General features: G+C 44.1%; 1 protein-coding gene across 2 annotated transcripts in view; it reads left to right on the top strand.

The window, feature by feature from the left end:
* The window catches only part of GALNT16 (polypeptide N-acetylgalactosaminyltransferase 16), a 59,111-nt gene that overhangs the window by 5,399 nt on the left and 33,807 nt on the right, over positions 1 to 19,905 (top strand). The gene's annotated exons all lie outside the window — the stretch shown is intronic.

Raw genomic sequence — 19,905 nt, 5'->3', positions numbered from 1 at the left:
ACCAGTGGCTCACTGCAGAAAAAGTGCATTCATCTGGGAACACGCTCCTGGCACTTGTTCTTGTTTTTTGCTGTGCCAACAAGTTCTTGAAGCAGATCGATAACAGCACTGTGAATCCAGCATGCTTACTCCTGTCTGGTGGCACAAGGTATAATGGGCAGACCCCTGTGACTGGGCATGTAGGTTTTAGCCACAAGTTAGTCACAGCCAAATGCAAACTGCTGTGTTTGTTTTTGTGGGAGCAGAATTTTGCAGGGATGAGTTCAGCTGGTTGTTGTTACTTCCCTCGGAGCAGGAGTCCAAATACAGTACATCTGCTATGCCCCCCAGCTTTTGTCAGGAGCGGTTTGTAACTAATGTATACTGGGCAGCGTGGGCGAGGTCTGCTGGGTGATCAGAAGTCAGAGATGGGTGAACAGATGCTTTCCTCCTGTGGTGCCGGTGGGTAACGTGGAGCAGTTCAGGCCCTGAGCCAGGCTGTGAGCTGGATGACCTCCTCAATGCGGCAGCAGCGAGGTGCCACCTCACAGGGACTGCTTATAGCTGCCAGCAGCTCTCTGTGCAGTGTTTAGGAGAAACCAACGCTCAGCTCTCAGCACATGTAGCTTATGTGCTGTGTACTTCAACCAAGAGTCTTCAGTTGCTGGGGGAGAGAAGAGAGAATGGCAGCAGTCTGGTCTCTGGAATCTTTTCACAGGGTTTGATCATGTAACGTGCTTTTGCAACATTCTGGAGTGTTTGTACAGTGCCAGGTTGAATACTCTGAAACCTATAGATGCTGGGATCGTAGAGCAGGGTTCAAGATCGTTGTGCTGGAGCTGGCAGTTTTTGCTGTAGGAGCCACATTCTCTCATTAGAAGATGTGAGATTTAGGAGAAGAGGACTGCTGCCTGCTCCTCCACAGCTAACCCAACAGGCTGCCCTTAGTCAGGTGAGAGAAACATGTTCAGTGGAGCCCTTCCTGTTGTGTTAAATGACCAAGAGAACTGACTGTATGTCGTGGCCTAATGGTAACATTGCAGAGAGTAGTGGGTAGAAAATGATTTTTCTTGTATATTTTCTTTGTTGCCTGGAAAAGAGGCTCTTGCCATCTGATTCAGCTGCTAGGCAGCCAGATTTCTTTCTGCAGGTCAGTAAACAGCAAGTGCTGCTCTCTGCACTAGGAACTGGGATGCTGGCTGCTACGCTTATGTCTTAGTGTATAATGTCACATTAGTTGTGAGCTAGATGTTGCATGAACCCAAGGATCTGTCTAATGGGGGGATGTACAGGCCGAAAGCTGCAGATTTGTAGCATCGTCTGTTTTACCCTTTATTAGCTAATTTATTTTTAGCAGGGAAACAGTCCAGATACAATAAGAGCATGATGCTTCAGTTATTATTTCTGGTAAATATTTTTCTGTATTGACACATCTGTCTGGTGCACTTCACTTAACACATTTCTGGAAAGCCCTTGAGCATCTTTTACAGAAAGGTTAATGTCTTGATTTACACTGATTGCTCAGGCTCTGACTTGCGCTGTGGACATCCTTCACAGCGGACACTTGATTGATGTTCCTTCCCTTGGTGCTTCAGGGAACATTTTGAATAGCCATGATCCTTTGTGAGAAGGGGTGTGGTGGGTTAAGGAAAATAGGTGAATGTGCCTGACCGACATACAGTGACAGGATGCTTCCACCTGTGGGGATGGGGCTTCTCTTCCTGGTTGCTTAGGTCTCTGCTGGCAAGTGTGACAGCTTGCGTGCTGCAAGGTGAAGCCCTCCTAACGAGTAACTTGAATGAGGTGAACAGCGAAGAGCTGTACAGGGATGCTTCATTGGCTTCTGCCTAGCAGAAGGACATATCATTGTGATTTGTGCTCACCTAGCCATGCAGCTGAGTTCTATCCTCGAGTTCTTGGCTAAGATAAAGTCCCTGGGGTGAGATGCGTGCTGTTTGCATGGGGTTCTTAATTAGAAGAATTCATCATAAACATGCATGTCTTTCTCTTGTTAATATAGTAGGGGCTAGATTAATTACATCAGCAGAAATGTCTGTTGTTGTTTACTGTTCATGTGAAATGTCTGCAGACAGGGATCGAGTTCCATGTGATATTGCTGTGCTGTCACAGTTGTGTTCTTAATTACTTAATGAATTGCTGACTTTGTGCTGAGATAGCCCCGCAGGGCTTGCTCTTTGCTGATCATGAGATGCTTGAAACTTATGTATTCCAAAGCTTCTAGATCTGCAGTGATGAAAGGAGAAAATAAAGCCGTGTTTAAATTCTTAATAGCAGCCCTCTCCTAAAACATCTGTGTTCTCATCTTCCATACTGCTGCTGGTGGAGAAAAGGATAGGGTGAAGAGATTTACTATGGCAATTTCCCAGTTAACAGCATAGTTTGTGGCACAAGTGGATTTGCACCCTGCTTCTGTCCCCCCTATTCCTTCTGGTTCAGCTGGCCAGGTGGTGCCGTTCCAGCTGTCTGGAGAAGAGAAGGCTCAGAAAGTTGTGTGCAGAGCTAAGGAGTCAGAGATTAAAATTGCTTATCGGATTCTTCTGTGTGAATCCCGGCTTCCATTGCCAAGGATTACTCACTTACACTCAGGTTTTGAAGGGTACGTGTCTTTCACAGAGCATAATGCAGGAGCAGCTCGCTGGCTTCAAAGCACATAAGCGTGATTTGGAACGCTTGCCAGTGGGGCTCAGCAGGGCTCCTCTCCTAGATAGCCAGAACAATTAAATCACTGGAAGGGAGGGTTGGACTTCTGCTTATTTATTTATTTACTGCCAGTAACAACATCCATCTTCTCAGTGGAAGATTGATGTTAGCTGCTTTGACAGCTTTCTTCCTCCCCTGCTACCTGCCACGGTGTAAACAGGTCGCTGAGGAGAGCTGCATCCTTGCCCTGCCTTCCAGCAAGGGGGAGCACACAAGCTCTCTCAGAGACAACTCTTATGTCCTCTTTTAACTTCGCTCTCACCACAGGAGGTTTGGGGTGCCCCTGTAGTGTGCTCCATGCACTCTAGGCTCTTCCTGAAAGTAAGGGCTGTCATCTTAAGCTTTTTCATTTCTCTGTGTGATCTGTGGTATCAGAGAGGGGATGAGTGTCTGTGTGCTCAGGTCAGATGTGCCTTACCACAGGCGTTCTCTGCACACTTCTTGTCCTTCTCTGTGGAGAGTGTTAATGCAGAATGGCTTCATGAGAAAGGACATGAAGAGATTCCACTAGTTAAATTGTAAAAAGAATGAATGTGATTAAAGAAAAGACGGTTTATCCTAGGGACGGTCACGGGCTAAGCAGCTGTGGAGAAATCAGTATGGAAAAGACAGGGTATGTAGCTAAAGATGAAATATGTATCTAGAGCAAGGACGGCCTAAAGGGAAAAGCAAGATGTGTAGCAAGGTGTAGACAAAGCTGCAAAGAAAAAGTATCTATAAGACTAACACACAAAGGTCAGATGAAGTAATGCCTCAATTCACCAATCCTGAGCTTAACTTTTGCAATATGCATGAACTTATTACTGATTGATATAATGAGATGCTGTAACACCTAATAAACGAGGCTTGTTGACCATGATAGTATGAGACTTTGTCTCCGCGGGTTATCTTCCGACAAATGGTGACCCCGACGTGATAAGGAAAAAAGGGTCGCACGGGTGAAAGACTGCGTTGGGTTCGGCGTCCGGATTTCATCAGCCCGACGGACGACGAAAAGAGCTAAAATTGGAGCTCCGCGTCTCGAGCGAGACCACGACAGGTGGGCTCGACGACCAGCGTGGCCTGCCGAAGCCTGTGAGGGCTGCAACGGTACGACGTGAGTAAAAATGGACAGGCCAAGCCAGCATATAATTTATTTTCCCGCTTTTTCTTAGGCGGAGACAGTTTAAGGGGGTAGACTTGGAAAAGGAACTCCCTAAGTTATTAGTGTATGGGTATACTAAAGGTTATTTCAGAATCCGCATTTAGTGATTTATCTTGCTGAGTGGCGTAAATTTGGGGATGCAATTTTTCAGGGAATGATAGATGGAGAGAAAACGGCTAAAAAATGCGGGAAGTGGTGGCGTGTGGTTTATAATGATTTGTTGCAATATCAGGCAGAAAAGGAAGCGGTAGAGAAAGCTAGTGCTGTGCAGGAGAGGAATAAGAATTATAATGAATGGTCAGATTGCCCGGGCCCCTGCTGTGTCCACCGTAAAGTTGCCGCCGGCCGCCGAGCCTGAGTTGCCGGTGGCTGTGGAGCCGAGTGCCCCGTCTCCGTCTCCCTGCACGTCTGTATCAGACGAGCCGCCTGCATCGACCATGGCGCTACAGCCGGCCCCTCGACCCCCTTGCAATGAGCCGCTCCCTGGGGCACAGAGTGACCTGGCGGAGGCCGTCGGGCGGGAGCGGGGGGGGCTTGGCTGCGCTGGCGCGGGCTTGTTTAGAGGTGGGAGACGGTGAGAGCGTTGGAAAGCGGTGCCACAGGCGGTGCTGTCGGTGGGTATTCGCCTAATGCTTCAGGCGGGACACAGGCTGCTATCAGTGCTTTAAGATTGGAAGTTGTTGTTACATTTGCGGTTCATACGGTCAGTCAGTTTGGAGTAAAAAGTGAGCCAGTGAGACAGATACTGGATTATATCTGGAGTACTCAGGTTTTGTTGCCATCTAGATTGTGGGGCTATCAGCTAGGTTGATTTTTTCGGCAGCACGAACAACTGCTATTTAATGCTTATGGGAAGAGATTGCCAACAGAGAGTTGCGATAGTTAGGCAGCCCGGAGATCCTTGTATAATGTCACCGTTGAAGAACTTTTAGGGTGTGGTCTTTCATCCGGACGGAGGCCCAGGCTTTATTAGGACCAGTTAAATGTAGAGAGTCAATGTATCTAGTCATGCAGGCTATGGATAAGATCAAGGCACCAGGTGGGCTGCCGTCTTATATGGGAATTCGGCAGGGAAGAAATGAGGAATTTGGAGCGTTTCTAGATAAGGATAGCTGGAGCCATAGAGAAGGCTGGAGTACCAGAGTTACATGAGGGAATAATGCTAAAAACATTGTGCACTCAGAATTGTAATGCTACAGCTCGTGGCATTCTAAGTACTTTGAGGAGTAACTGGACAATAGAGGAGGCGTTAGACAGGTTATCGAGCGTGCCCACGGGGGCTCAGGCTTTCATAGTTGAGGCTAATTCAAAGAGCTAGGGTCAGGATTAAAGGCACAGGCTGAGGCTTCTCAGAATCAAGTGTTAGCAGCCCTTGCACCCCTCCAAGCTGCAGTGCTACAAGCCCACGCTTCGCAGAACAGCTCCCTCATGAAATGTTTCCGTTGTGGAAAAACTGGCCACATCCGTCACGAGTGCCAAGCCACTGGGATTTGGCGCAGCAAGTGTCAATCCAACACCCACAACGCTGCTGTATGCTATAGGAAGTCGGGAAACGTGAGAAGCAGCGCACGAAAGAACAGCGGCCGCGCTCCGATACAAGCAGCCGTTCCCAGCCGCGGCCGCCTGCCCCCCGCACACGTCGCTCGTCGCGTTGTCGTCTCTACAGCACCCGCCCTCTGCTTCGCCCACGTCGTTCTCTGCGCCTCGCCATGCCGCCCCTCCCTCGTCGTGCGCGGCTGTGTCTCTGCAGCCCGTGTATAACGTGGTTAAAGACACGGATGGACTGAAACGCAGGGGATGGTTATGACCCAGGTCAGTAGATCCAGAAAGAGAATCGGACGACATTTCTCCTGATGATACTCTGAAGAAGAAGGAATGACAAATTTCCCTACAGCGTACTGTGATGTCTTAGAGCAATGCAGAGAAGAAAAATATTAAGGGGTGATGCTGACACGTTGCAAACCTTTCCTAATCAGGTCCCCATTTGGAATCCCTGCCTTATGAGGCAGTGAAGGAGCTAAGGGAGTCAGTGAGAACATACGAGTTCAGTCAGCCTTTATCATACAATCTTTTGGTTACAAACAGTGACACTTACGCTATGACCCCTCACGATTGGAAAACTGTGTTAAGAATGATCCTATCTCCTATGCAATACACCGTGTTTGTGACTGAATATCAGCTACATAATTTGACTGATACCTCTTTGCCTCAGACTCGGACAACCATGTGGCACTGCACCTTTCAACTGTGTCAGACAAATGTCACTCAATTCCTGAATTTGGCCGTCTAAAATATGCACATGTACAATAGATTTTCATTCTTCTTACATATTTGCCACAGCACAGTACAGCTGAACACAGTCATGACACCCAGTAAACACTGGTTATCTGCTTATGCCGCTATGGGAATCCCACATACTACAAAAACAGATAATGGGCCTGCGTATACTCTAAGGCCACTCAAACTTTCCTCCAGAAAGGTGTGTTAACATACTACAGCCATTGCTCATTCTCCCACTGGACAAGCTATCACTGATCACATTTATCAAACATTGAAACCATTCTTATTAATAAACAAAAAGGGGGAATATGGGAGGCACACTACAAGAAATATTATGTAAGGTTTTTTGCTTGTTTTTTTGTGCTGAATTTTTGAATCATGTTCAATAGAGATACAGCTTATGTGGATCGTCATTTTGAGGCTTCCCAGTGCGCTAAAGGAACAGCCTATGGTTAATGTTTGGAATATGGCCACAGACTTTGGGACTGTCCTCTACCACTGACAACTTGGGGTCGTAATATGCTCTTATTTCACAGGGACTGGCCCTATGTGGGTTCCAGCATGATATCTTCGGTCTCATCTGAAGGCAGAAATGCATCCAGCCTTTATAGTATTGTAATTGTGTGTTCTTACTTAGTGGTATGTGCTTTTGTAACTTGCTGTGTTATAGATAATATTAGTAATAGTTTGAACATAGTGTGTGATTTTCTGTTTTACCAATGCAGTCTCAAGATTTAGAGTTTAAGGCATTAGCTAGGATGTTGTGTGCTTCTTCTATTTTAGTAATAGATCAGAATGTGTATTAAACAGGATTTGATGTAATCCATGCTAGAATCTACAGGAATAGATCTTTTAATGTTTTAGTACTGTTTGGTTATGATATTATTAGCTATTAATTAGCTTTTTCTTAATTTGCAAAGACAAAACCTGGAAAGGAATCCCAGGCAAAGAGATGACCCTGTATCATATAACGGATACCTATTTTACATCCAATTAATTGGGATCTGAAATATAACATGCATCATTTTTAGACAAAAGTGCACGCTAATAGAACTAAATTTGATAGTTTATTCTGTTTTCTAAGCAGGTGTTCCACTTGGGCTCTATATACGCACTGGCCTGCGGATGTGGTGTAACAACTGGAAGAAATCCTTCAGACCTGAATGCAGGAGAGAATCTGTGATGGGTGAGAGAGGAATGTGCACCTTGAAGCAGGGGACGCCTGCTGGCACTACCTGTCACATCCACACAACATGGTCTGCTGTTTCTCAGGGTCAATAGTATTAATGCCCTAGTGATACTCTAGTACATTTGTCCTCTAAAATTGGTTCTATTTGACATGCTATCATAAAATTGCCACAATCATTAATATTTATTAGCCCGGATAACTCAGTTGGTAGAGCATGGGTATGGCATCTTAAAGCATTTAATTGCACATTTTAGTGGTCATTAAAATCAATATATCAGAGTATATGAAATTGAAGACTTTTCCTGATCAGTTACAGATTAACACAATGGACCCTCACGGATTTATTTTCAGGTTGCAGAAACTTAGGTTGCAGTACAAACTGTTGTTCTTTTTAGTAGGTTTAACAGTAATGTTGTTGTGTTGTATTTGACTTGTCTCTTTTTTCACTTTAGAGTATTGTCAATCGAGGTCTTGATTGAGTTATAATAGTTTATGTCTTAATTTAAGTAGTGTTGTTACTCTATAGGCAGAATCTTGGAATTGTTGTAATACAAGAAGAATTTTATGGAGCAGCAGCCATGGATCGAGATGAGGAGTTCACAGAGCAGCAGCTATGGAGCAGGATAAAACTACTTGAGAACTGATTGAACAAATGAACTGAACTGCTTGTTAAATATGATTAATCGGTCGTTGAACTGAGCCTTTTCATTTTAAAAGAAAACGGGGGAAATGTGGAGAGTGTTAATGCAGAATGGCTTCATGAGAAAGGACATGAAGAGATTCCACTAGTTAAATTGTAAAAGAATGAATGTGATTAAGACAAAGACGGTTTATCCTGGACGGTCACGGCTAAGCAGCTGTGGAGAAATCAGTATGTGAAAAGACAGGGTATGTAGCTAAAGATGAAATATGTATCTAGAAGCAAGGACGGCCTAAGGGAAAAGCAAGATGTGGTAGCAAGGTGTGTAGACAAAGCTGCAAAGAAAAAGTATCTATAAGACTAACCACAAAGGTCAGATGAAGTAATGCCTAATTCACCAATCCTGAGCTTAACTTTTGCAATATGCATGAACTTATTACTGATTGTATAAATGAGATGCTGTAACACCTAATAAACGAGGCTTGTTGACCATGATAGTATGAGACTTGTCTCCCGCGGTTACTTCCGACACTTCTCTTTTGGGATTCGAGTGTTAGGAAAGGATTTCTCTTCCTCTCCCTGTGCTCTGTGTTCTCCTGTTGTGAGTTAGGATGGAATTGCCTCCCTCTGCCAAAGGAGTCCTGGTGGAAGGCTGTCCCTGGAACGTTTCTCTGAGTATGAGATTTCTCAAGTTCAGTGGATACTAGGTTGGAATTTAAAGCAATGTGAATGAGGGAGGGTAGAACAAGTGTTTCTGCCTCTCCTTGTTCTCAAGTGTGTGGTGTAAAGAAATCAGAAGAGAAAAGACTATGGAGTTTTTAAGATATGGTGGGCTGTGGTGCCTTCTCTGTCCAGAAAAGCCCCTGAGAACAGTTTCTGAGCAGCTTTCTGCGCATCCAGCTTGTAATTTGGGAGCCCAAACATGTCAGTCTTTCTGACCTGCCACGTGTCTGAGGACGTGAGCTGCAGCCCAGCAGTTTGGAATGGACAACAACTTCTGACGATCTCTGTGTTGTTGGATTCCTCTCTGTGAAATCGTATGTACAGCATGGATGACTAATTGATGGAATTCTTGTCTAGAAAAACTTCTTTTGTAAGATGTGAGCAATGTAAAATTGGCTTTAAAAACCTTAAAAATGAGTTTAAAGTGACTGTTGCTTGGCAGAAAACACTGTTATCTACTTTCAATTATAGGACAACGTTTTCATTTTTAAAAAGACTTTTGTATCCTTTTAGTGAATGGAAGCTGTTAATTAACATGGGTGCTTGGGGTTTGAGATGTGCACATCTTAGATGGGGGCTCATAAAAACACCTTCTTCCAGATCTGCCTGCAGCTGTGTCCTGCTCTACAGCTCCCTTTGAGCTGGGGTGGAAAAGAGGTGCTAATCAGTACTCCAGAGCTCTGCAAGACATCGATGTGGTACTTTGGAAACATCACTGATCACATCCTCTGTAAGATCTTGCTTGGGCCGTTCATCTGGAAGAAGGGATGTGCAGCTCTTACAGCTTGCTGAAAGAAGCCAGAATGTTTTATTTAAAAGCCTGGGCATGCTTCTTACTGCTGCTCTTGCTCTGTGAATGTGCTGTTGTTAACCTGCAGAGCAAAAGTTAACATAGGCTGTGCTGTTTCTCCAGATTTTTGTAGTTGCCAGCAGAGGTGGTTCCTGATATGTCAGGAGACATGGGTGAAGTTATCCTTACCAGCTGGCTTTTGGGATATGCCCTTCATCTGTCCACCAGTGATGCTTGCATTTCCTTGTCCCTGGGTACCTCTCCCAGGGTATTGATTAGTCTTCAACTAGTTGAGTCCTGGTGGGTTGAGAAGAGCACTTGGTCGAGCTGAGTGTGGTGCAGTGTGTTGTGTTACAGAGGCACCAGTACTGATGCTAGTTTGTGTCAGTTGTGCATGGTCTTTGGAGACTGAATGGAAAAGGAGTAGTAGGTGGTGGGTTTATTTTGAACCTGTGACTTGTCTGAAAGTCAGTTGCTTTGTTAACCTATGAAAGCTCTGAACTTTTTTGGCCCATCTCTGTATGGACATCTTACTGGCCAAGTTCACTTCTTGCCAGAAATCATATGTCTATAGCAGAAGAACAAGATTGCTGGCTAGTGATATAAAGTCCAGGCCTCTTTGTAAAAGCAGCAGCGAAGTGGGATGTACAATTAAAGGATATTTCTCTAAAAGCAAAAAGATTTAAAAAATAAGAATATTAACCACCTTTGGAGTGACTGTAGGTGAGAGGTTAAAATGCCTGTGCATATGCTACAGGCTGTGGGCTGGCTGCCATTTTTTATCTGTTACTCTTCTCATTTTTGTGTCCTCTCATGCAGAAACTACGTGCATGGTTTCTGAACAATATGCTTGGGAGATCTGTATGTGTGTGTGTACATTGGCAGGCTTGAGGTCCGTGTTGCAGCCCAGCTATGAGTGCATACTATAATGAATTTTTAACTGTGACAACTTCGGGAGACTTTTCTCAGTGCAGAGGGTTTCTGTCATCTCTAAAAATAAATATTTTCTTGGTTTATTTCAGGTAGTAATCCAGAGAGACCTCATGTTTCTTTTACTGCTCTATGGAGTGGTACAGAAGAAGGGACAAGCTATTTGACCTCCTGAGCTAAACCACAGGATGTCAGAGAGATGCCTCACAGTATCTACCAAGGAAATGGAAATAACTGTCTGAACTAAGAGACTAATCTAGATCAGTCTGTCTGACATGGGAGTCTTGTTGGCATCATTCTCTCCTCATGGAGCAGAGGATCACCTTGGATGCTTTTACTATACAAGCCCCAGAGTCCTTCAGAAAGGGCGGGTTGGTGGCTCCTGGGACTGAGTTGTCTTCCTTAATCTTAGATTTCTCCTTTTCTGGGAGTGTCCCAAAGATGGAGCCAGGCCAGGTTACAGTTCCTTACTGTGTGAGGATTGCCCAAAAGGGAGTGGCAACTTTGATGAAGTCAGCAGGGTAGCATTGACTTGCAATAGGTAGAGCCCTCTTCAGTGGGAGGTGAGGACTGAGCTGGTAACACAACCAAGTGTTTGATTCTGAATTTGTGCAGCTGCTCAGAAGAAACTTTTGCTATCTGCTACCTCTTGCAAGGCTGCTTTGGTGGTACAAACGGCTCTGGCTTTTTTTCCCATCCCTTTCCAGAAGTCAAAAGGCAAGCCAAATGTTCAGGATTCAGCTCTGCATCCCTCTGTGTCACCTTATGCATATAGAGTGTGCTTAAGCTTTGGAACAGCTTGATACAAGCCTATAGGCAAATCTGAAATTGGATCATTATTGGTAAATCCCTGAACTACTTGGCATGCTGCAGCGTGATTGAACGGCTGTCTCGATGCTATCTCCATAGGTCTGGGGAATTAGAGATGGAAGAGCTTACTCATGATTGAACTAGAGGGATGAGGAGTTGGAACTGCAGGGATTTATTCCTATTTGGCTGCAAGCTGAGTTTCATGGCATTTAGCGGTTGTGTAGGCCCTGCTCCCCAGAGCCATGGTGTGTGCAGGCTGGTACCCTCACAACCACTGGCCCTCAGCTACCCCATGGAGCAGCTAAATATTCCCTCCAACAACCTAGAACTGAACAGAGGCTCCACTAGCACAGACAAACAGTGAAGTACTTTCAACTCCGCTGCAGATTAAAACTGCAGTAAGTGAACACGTGCTGATAACAGTTAAGTCAAATTGTAGTACCTGAACCCATGAGATTGTTAGAGGTTCTCTAGTTAATGAGCCTCTTTGAGGTGTCAAGAGAAAAGAAAACCTCCCATATCTCAGACTTTGCACAGTAGGATTTGAACTGTGTAACTCTGGTTAATGCAGTGAGAGAAATTGCTGTTGCATTACCCTTGTTGCGGTGCATGGTCTGTGTCAATTGCTTCTTTGCAAGGCAGCCACTTTTGCAGCACTCCATTGCACACTACGGTTACATTTTCGGTGAGCAAGATCGCTTTCTGCAAAAGGAAAAGTGATTTCTTTGTTAATCTGTGATTAAAGATAATAGGGTTTTGAAAGATACCTTCCTGCTCTTGTTTAATGAAGTTATTCTATTGTTCTGCATGACTGGTTGTTCTATATCAACTCCTGACCTCTAGCATCACAGTGCTGTGCTAAAGTACTGACTCTTTGTTTGCAAGAAGAGCTCCAGGCATTTACCCACAGCAATTCAGCATGCAGAGGTGGTGAGTTCTAGCAAATCACAGGGACAGCTGTTCAAAAATTGCTCCTTCTTATAATGAACACACATTACAAAGACCTGATCCTGTGAGGTGGTTCTCTGTTGTTTAGCTTAGCAGCACACTCTTCATTAGAGAGAAGCAGTTAAGCTCTTCTGCTCCACTGAACTCAGGGCATTGTTTGCTAGAGGGGCAGCTTTCTGGAATTGCCTGAATGGACCAAGAATTTGGTGTTTTTTCATCCCTTCTGGAAAGTTCCTCCCTTGGGTTTCCCTAAGTCTGAACATGACTTCAGCTGAGCTGTGCCTTGCTCCCGGTCAGCAGGTTGTGCTGTATTTATTTCCTTCTCACTATTGGGATCTAACCCGTTTGCTGTGGATGAGAGCATAGCTTAAAAAAGAAGTAGCAACAAACAATGAACAAAGGCAACAAAACAAACTAAAAATTCCCATGGTATTGCTATGGTAACGAATATCTGAAAAGCAGGCCTGTATCAGCTATGAGCTCAGGCTTTATAGCCTCTGCCCCAGTGGTTGCATACTCAACCAGAGGCAGAAAATGATGCTGTGAAGGAAAACAGCAGGAGGCTTATGATACCTTAGGATCTTTCCAAATAGGAGATCTTCTGTTTCCCACACCTGAGGCAGGTTGGGAGCAGTTGGTGCATGTCTGTGGTTGCTTGATCCCTCTCTGCATAGGTGATAACAGGAAAAATGCACTTGATGGTGCTGATACCGCTGAGCAGAAATGGGTATCCAAGCAGTGGTATAACTTCAAGATGCTGCCTAGAAAAACAGGACTCATTTCTCTCAGCCCTCTGTGGAGGATGCCCCTGGAAGGGGCACAGCACAGTGTGCACATGGAGGGATGCTGCCTCTCATTGTGCAATGAGTTCTGTGCCTGCTGCTGCTCCAGCTCCTTGGGGCACAAGTTGCAGGCTGGTTCCTCCTTAGTTTCATCTCTAGCATCAAATGAGTAGGAACTATGAAGTCCCCAGGGATGTGGTCTGGATGCTTTTGGTGTGCTGCTTGTTTCCATTGTACCTTGCATGTAGATGTGGAGGAAAGGGATCGTGGTAACTGAACTCCGGGTAGCTCTGTCTCATGCAGCTGCAGCCATTGGAGTGGCAGCTACCCTTTGTGCTGATCAAGAAAAATCACACTTAAAAAAAATTAAATAAATACCAAAAATCTCATTGTAAACCACCAAGCCTGCTTTATTTGGTAGGTGTTACTCTGCTAATGCGCTCTGCTCTCTGTTGGAGTTGGGTACGTTGTTGTTCAGACTCCTTCAGCAGTGTTAGCCTTAGCTTACACATCCTATCCTGAGCTAGGATATGTGGGTGAGTGGATGGGCTGGGTGCTGTCGCTCCATCATCCTGTTATGTTCCAAGTTATTATTCAAAATGTCTTTTACACCCAACCAAACGTGGTAAGAAATGCCTATTACAGGCTGTAATGCAGGCTTGCAATCTAATCCTTTTCTTGCTTTTCTTCCTAAACGATAAACCTCTCTCATCTTGTTCCTTCTCTAAGTGTTCTTCTGAGTATTTTGGTGGTTGATTTTCTGGTGTTTGTTTTTTTTTTTAATGTGAAAACTTTAGTGCTGTGTATCCCTATGCTTGTAACCACAGCTCTACTGTTTGCTTTATGAGTTATCTGTTTGAACTTGCTTTGAACAAACTTGTCAGTGAGTTTCCTTTGTTCATGTTTGTTCATCTCCACAATCCCTTTTGGAGACAGAAAAGCTAAAAATCAACAGGAGTGAGTTGGACGTGTGAAAAATGTCTCTATGTCTTTTTCTATTTGGGAGAAAATGACTTGTGTTAGAAGGCTCTGTGTATCTAACAAACTATTTTGCATTTATCTTTTAGTTTACCTCCATGGTCTCTAGCTAAACATTTATACACATCATCTCTGTAATGAAGGCTATTTAACAACACATGATTTAGGATTTTTTCTAAACACAATCCCTTTTCAGGGCGAACATAACAGAAAACTGATGTCTTGATTAGTAGGACATGCGTTTCTCTCTGTTAATATGTTGTACTGTGGCTGAAATCCTGCCCTGCTGATGTGGCTGGGAATTTTGTCACTGGGACTTCACTGGTAATTTGTGACATCTTCTGCTGCGTTCTGAGTGTGAACAAAGCGTCTGTGCATTGTCCTGCCTTCTGAAAAACAGGTGAGGAGAAAGCAGAGCTCATCCTCATAAGCAACCCTGTGGTTTTAATGGAATGGATGATAGGATTATATGTGTATACTTTTTGTTTTCCTTTCATATTTAGGAAGGCTGCTGAAAACCTAGGTAAGATTCTATAATTGTCATGCTGCTGGTAGCTTTTTGGAGCTGTGCATCTCTGTGGTAAAATAAATTTGATTGGTGAAAAATGCACCTGCCTGTGCTTCTAGGCAATGAGGGGTGGCTAGAGCATCATACTGTCCAAAGAAGTGAACAGAGCTCAATAACCGTAGCAGGGAGAGGCTCTCAGAAATGCTTTTGGCCGTGTGGAGGAAGCAGCACCTGACTGCAGGCCTCCTGAGAACCTTCTGCAAATGGCATTTGGGCAAAAACTCCGTAGCGGAGTATGTGGAGAAAGATGTCAGACTGACTTTTTAGTAAATGAACTCAAAAATACCAGCTCTCAAAATCTGCCTGATCAGACCTATCATTTAGCCTAGCCAAAAATCAGCTGTGGGCCAAGATTTCTGTGTAGCTGTGTTTTTGCTGACCACAAACATTCAAAAGTAATAAGATTAGAGCTGTTTGTATTGGATGGGGATTGATGCAGTAATGGGTTTTAAAGATCCTTGCTGGTCACATGGCAGTCATTGAGGTTTTTTGGATGTAATTTGCACCTGCTGAATGAGGCAAGTGGCTGTGTGAGAGAATGTGGGACTCGGTGTATGGGGGAGCTGTGGGTTTCCTTGAATGATGGTTTGGCCATAACTTGTCCAGAGTATTCTGAGACTCAGATGTGCATACTTTTGTGATGCCTGCTTCTGTGGCTCAGTTCTTCCTTATATGCCTTTCTTGGTTGACAATGATTAAAAAGCAGGCTGCTGAGGAGGCTGCTATTCATAATGTGATGGAAGTCTAGAGTGACAAAGGCCTGAATGGTGTAATGCAGATGGTTTTTTTTCCCCCCATATTTGACAGGTGTATTTGAGCCCATTGCATGATTTTTTTTCATTGGTATGCACCATCCTTGATTAAATTTGCTGTTGGGGAGGTGAATTAGTCTTTGCAAATGGAGACCCAAGTAGTAACAGAGCACAGCTGTGAGGGTCTTGTCACCTCAAATTGATTGCTGAGCCCTGGTATTGAGGTAATGCAGTAAGTGAAAAATTAATCAATCAATTAAATTGGATTTCTTCTGGCTTCTAAACAAAATGTCAATGACCTGATACTCTCAAATCTTCACTGACAGAGAATGAGGTTTTCCATTATTAGAAGACTATTGCATGCTGCAGAGCTGAATATATGGCAGGGAACGCATTTGAGTGAACTGTCTTGTGCAGGAAGACTAATTTTTGTAATAAATCATGGGTGTGTATACACGGTATCTGTTGTCACTTTAGCAAGAGCATTAGAATGGGTCCCTGAGGACAGGTCTTACATTGAAACCTGCGGTATATGAGTCTTTGCCTTGTGAGCTGAAGGTCATTTGTAAACTTCCTTAACAAAGCAGGCCGGGATTCATCAGTGGTATGCAAAGTTATACTAGGTGACTCTGTAAAACACCAGTTGTCTTGTTGGTTTATGGACAGGTTGCATTTTAATACTGGGCTTGGCTAGCTCCCAACCATCAGATCCTGCCAAGAGCCTTTCTTTGAGATGCTCAAAAGCTAATATGAGGAGCATTATGGTAAATTACTCAATTCCTCAAGGTCGTGTCCTGCCTAGATGTTATTTCCTGGGAAGATGAGATCTGTGCAGTTCCTAATTGATTGGAGTGGGGCTGAGGGCCAGCCTACAGGAACAGGTTGGTAGCCCAGCCAGCACCCAGGCAGGAGAGCTGCTCCGTGAGGCCAGTCTCCCCGTCTGAGCCCATGGGACTGCAGCTGTCTTAGAGTCTGTATATCACAAGGTCTCTCTCAGAGCTGGCTTAAAGTGTGGCGAGGAGAGAGTTGATTCTGAACTGGTTAATATTCAGAACTGTGAATGACCAAGATCCACCGACAGAAATGCAGTAGAAGTTTCTGTCTCCTGATGTGGGGCTGGGTATCAAAGTGTACCCTTGTCTTCCTGTCTCATTTGTACATGATACAGCACTTCTGCAGAGCATGAACACTGGCCAGTTGCAAAGCGGTTCTATTTTATTCTTAATCTTCCAATTCCAGTTGTAAAGCTGTGACTCTGGAGGATGAATGATTAAAGAAGTACTTACTTCAACTTTCTTTCTCTAGCCTTAGCAAAAAGCTCTTACAGCATGATCTTGAAGGTAAAGAAGATGAGCCCCAAGCTTAATATAATTAAATCTTTTAATGCTTTGGGTGAGCAGCGCTCACTGACTTCTGCTCATCTCTTAAGTAATTAGTTCACTGCTGTCTGCATTAACAAGTAGCACGCAGCAACTGCAGGAGTTGAGACTAGGATGTTTCAGGAAAGCAATATTGTGTGCTTAATTATTGGAGCTTTCTGAAGTTTATTTAGTTAGTTTTAATAGTTAAATCCTTGGTTTTGCTACTGTTGGGGAAACTTCTTCACAGCTTTTCAGAAAAATAGTGTGTAAATATAGGTTATATTCTTAAACTTTGTCCATATTCTGTGCTGTATGTTCTTTGTGAGAGGCTGGGGGCTACTGTAGCTTCATTTCCCCTCTGTCTTGAGGTATGCAGCAATTTAAAAATACAGTATTCTGGCTTCACCTGGGGGAGGTTAGTTTTCATTAGCATTTCAACTGCCTCTTCTCAGCCTCCTGTTCTCCATGCCACTTGACTTCTGCCTTCTGTTGGCTTGGGGAATAACACAGTGCCACCCCTCATCACCAGCTTAGCAGGTCTGAAGTTGCTTTCTCCACTGCGAAAGTATCTGTGGCTGCATCTGTCACTTAAGACAGCTGTGATTCACTGAGAGGAAAAGGCTGAATGTAGGTCAGTTGAGTTCAAAGGGAATAGATTAGTGCAGCACCACAGGAGGCGTAGGTAGGGGAGTGGGCATAGGGAAACAATTTATTTGGCTGAAGCATTTAATGAAGACCTAGTCCACTCCCGTTTAACTGACTTACTGGCCTTGTAGGTTCCAGTGGGTAACCAGGAGGGCATTGCCTATGTCTTGATTTAGAGTGAGGTGCTTCATATCTGTGTGACCATTACTTTTCTGTAGGAAACCTTCATTCCCAGAGGCACCATGTCCCCAGCTACCCACTGGGATCTCTGACAGTACTGTTGTTCTGGTAGGGGTGCCAATATCAACTGTCTAGTCCTTTATGTATTCAGAGCGTGCTTTCATGTCTGTCTTCTCCATGATGCCAGATGTTACTGGAGATATTTATGGATGGGAATAGGTGTCTTTGGGAAGTAAGAGCTGTTTGCTGGGAAAAACAGCCTCACAAACCTCACTCTTCTCCCTCCTGCTGGTTCCTAGTCATTTTAAGGCTTTTCCCTCACTCAGTTTTTAGGGTATTCTTCATATTGTTGTTTTCTCAGAGAGAAATGAAGGAGACTGAAAAATTTCTATGAGTTAAAATGGTGGCATTTGTGTTACAATAAAATTAACCAAATAGGGAAAAATATGGCTCTACTCCAGGGAACGAGATGAAGATTAAGTGAATGCTAAGCCAGATGTATGCGTGTCTGGACATGTGGGTGTTTATATAAATGCAATGTATGCAAATATCATAAATATATTAAAACTAAACATCATTGCATAATTTTATAAGTTTTGCATAATGGACATCTGTGTGCATTAGACTTCAAACTCGGAGAAGAAATAGGTGCTGGCAACTGCTTCATGTCATCTGGGGTCTGGATTTCTATGGTTCTGAGCAGCTTTATTTCCTCAGAGCTGTTTGGAAGGGAGTGCCCTCAGGCATCTTTCTTTGAAATGCTTTTGGCTTCCACTGTTGTTTTACATAACACTAAAAACAAAAAACTCAGGGATGCCCCAAGACATTGAGTCCCCTCTCTCCAGTTATGGGCAAGTTATACTTGCTTCTGGTTAGCTGGGCCAGAAGGTTTTGCAGGATCCAGCCTATGCTAACTGCTTCAAGACCTGCTGCAGGATTACATAGCTGGGTCAAAGATGCATGTGCTTTACAGGGTCACTTCCTATTAAATGTAGGGAAAAATCTGTTTTAGCTGGCAGTAGAGCATAATTGTCAGTATCCTGCACTTGTCATGTGAGGGTAAAATAAGTTCCATCTTCTCAGGTTTCCATTTTACAATGAGTATACATCAGGGCAAATGCAAACTGTGGACTGTATCCAGAAGGAAAGCCATGGTGTTGTGATTTATGCATAGACTGTTAATATACATGGGGATGGAGTGAGTGTAGGTCATATTGAGGCCGCTCGCTACATGTGGAAACAATTTGTTTATGTGCGATGCAATGCTGAGCTTGTAACCAGCATGGCAGAATGTACCTTGTAGGTTTTTGGCTGCTGTCTGCAAAATGGATGTAGTCTGTATGCTTCAGTGCTGTTATTTGTGTGCAGTGTTACTACTGGAAGTCTTCCAGGTGTTATCCTATGCTGCTTTGCATACCTGCTGGGACCTAGGCAAAGTGATCAAGGTGTTCTTTCTGGAAGCACTGCACTCTGCTGCACATAAGGACGTGCAAGGTCAGGATGAAATATCTTAAGGACATTCCTCTATGCAATTACTATCAAGATGTCTAGTAGGATCATTAGGTGGAGGTCAAGTAGCTGCCTCTAAAGCAAGGTTGTCAGTTCTTAGACAAGAAAGCAAAGACTGTGGTAGGATAAAACCTGGCAAATCTGTTTGAAATGTAGTGGTCAGTCCTTGTCTATCAACCCACTGCTGTGACCTGCAGGTCAGCATCATCCCATTTCTAAATCCTTTACACCAGTAACTTTGAACGTCCCGCTGTTTGTGACAGACATCACGTGAGGTGATGATCACCGCTTCTAGACTGAAGGTAATGCCATGAAAAACACTATGCCAACTTGTGCATCTCTTGCAGGGAGCTGTGAGAGTGGTATCCAAAAAGTCATGGGTGTGGGGAGAAGGTCACTGTGGAAACCAAACACACGAAAATATTTATTTCTCCTTTCTGGCCTCATACAGGATGTCCACCTTTTCAAGCCAGATGCTTGAGGACGCTTTCCATGTCAACAGCTCAATGTCTGGTGAAGCTGAGGGAAGGAGAGAAAAACAAAGTCAGAAATGATAGGATCCCATCACTTTCTGGCTGTGAAAGCAGGGAGAGAGAAAGAGCTTCTCAGGGCTAAAACAAGAGTAGAGCAGAGCATGGCCTCTGCATATACATAAGGAATAAATACCAGGAAGCAGTATAAAAGAATAGGGAGATACAGAGGCATCTTAGGCAAATTGCAGCATTAAAAAGGAAGTCCCAGTAGAATTTCTGTGCTTCTTCCTTGCACTGACCCTTGGGTTAGAGTACTAAGATGCTACAGCTCTGTTTGTCACAGTACTGCAGAACACACATGAGCTGGCAGATTCAGCTTATTGGCCACAGCTTCTTTAAAGAAGGCATTGAAAATAAGTTCTGCTGGGGACCTGCCACCAGTCCTCCAGTCTAGACTGGAAAAGGCAGTAAGCCTCAAGATAGTCCAGAGCTGATGCCAGTAG

This window comes from Coturnix japonica, chromosome 5, assembly GCF_001577835.2.
Source record: "Coturnix japonica isolate 7356 chromosome 5, Coturnix japonica 2.1, whole genome shotgun sequence".
Lineage (NCBI taxonomy): Eukaryota > Metazoa > Chordata > Aves > Galliformes > Phasianidae > Coturnix > Coturnix japonica.
This window is presented reverse-complemented; position numbering and strand designations above follow the sequence as displayed.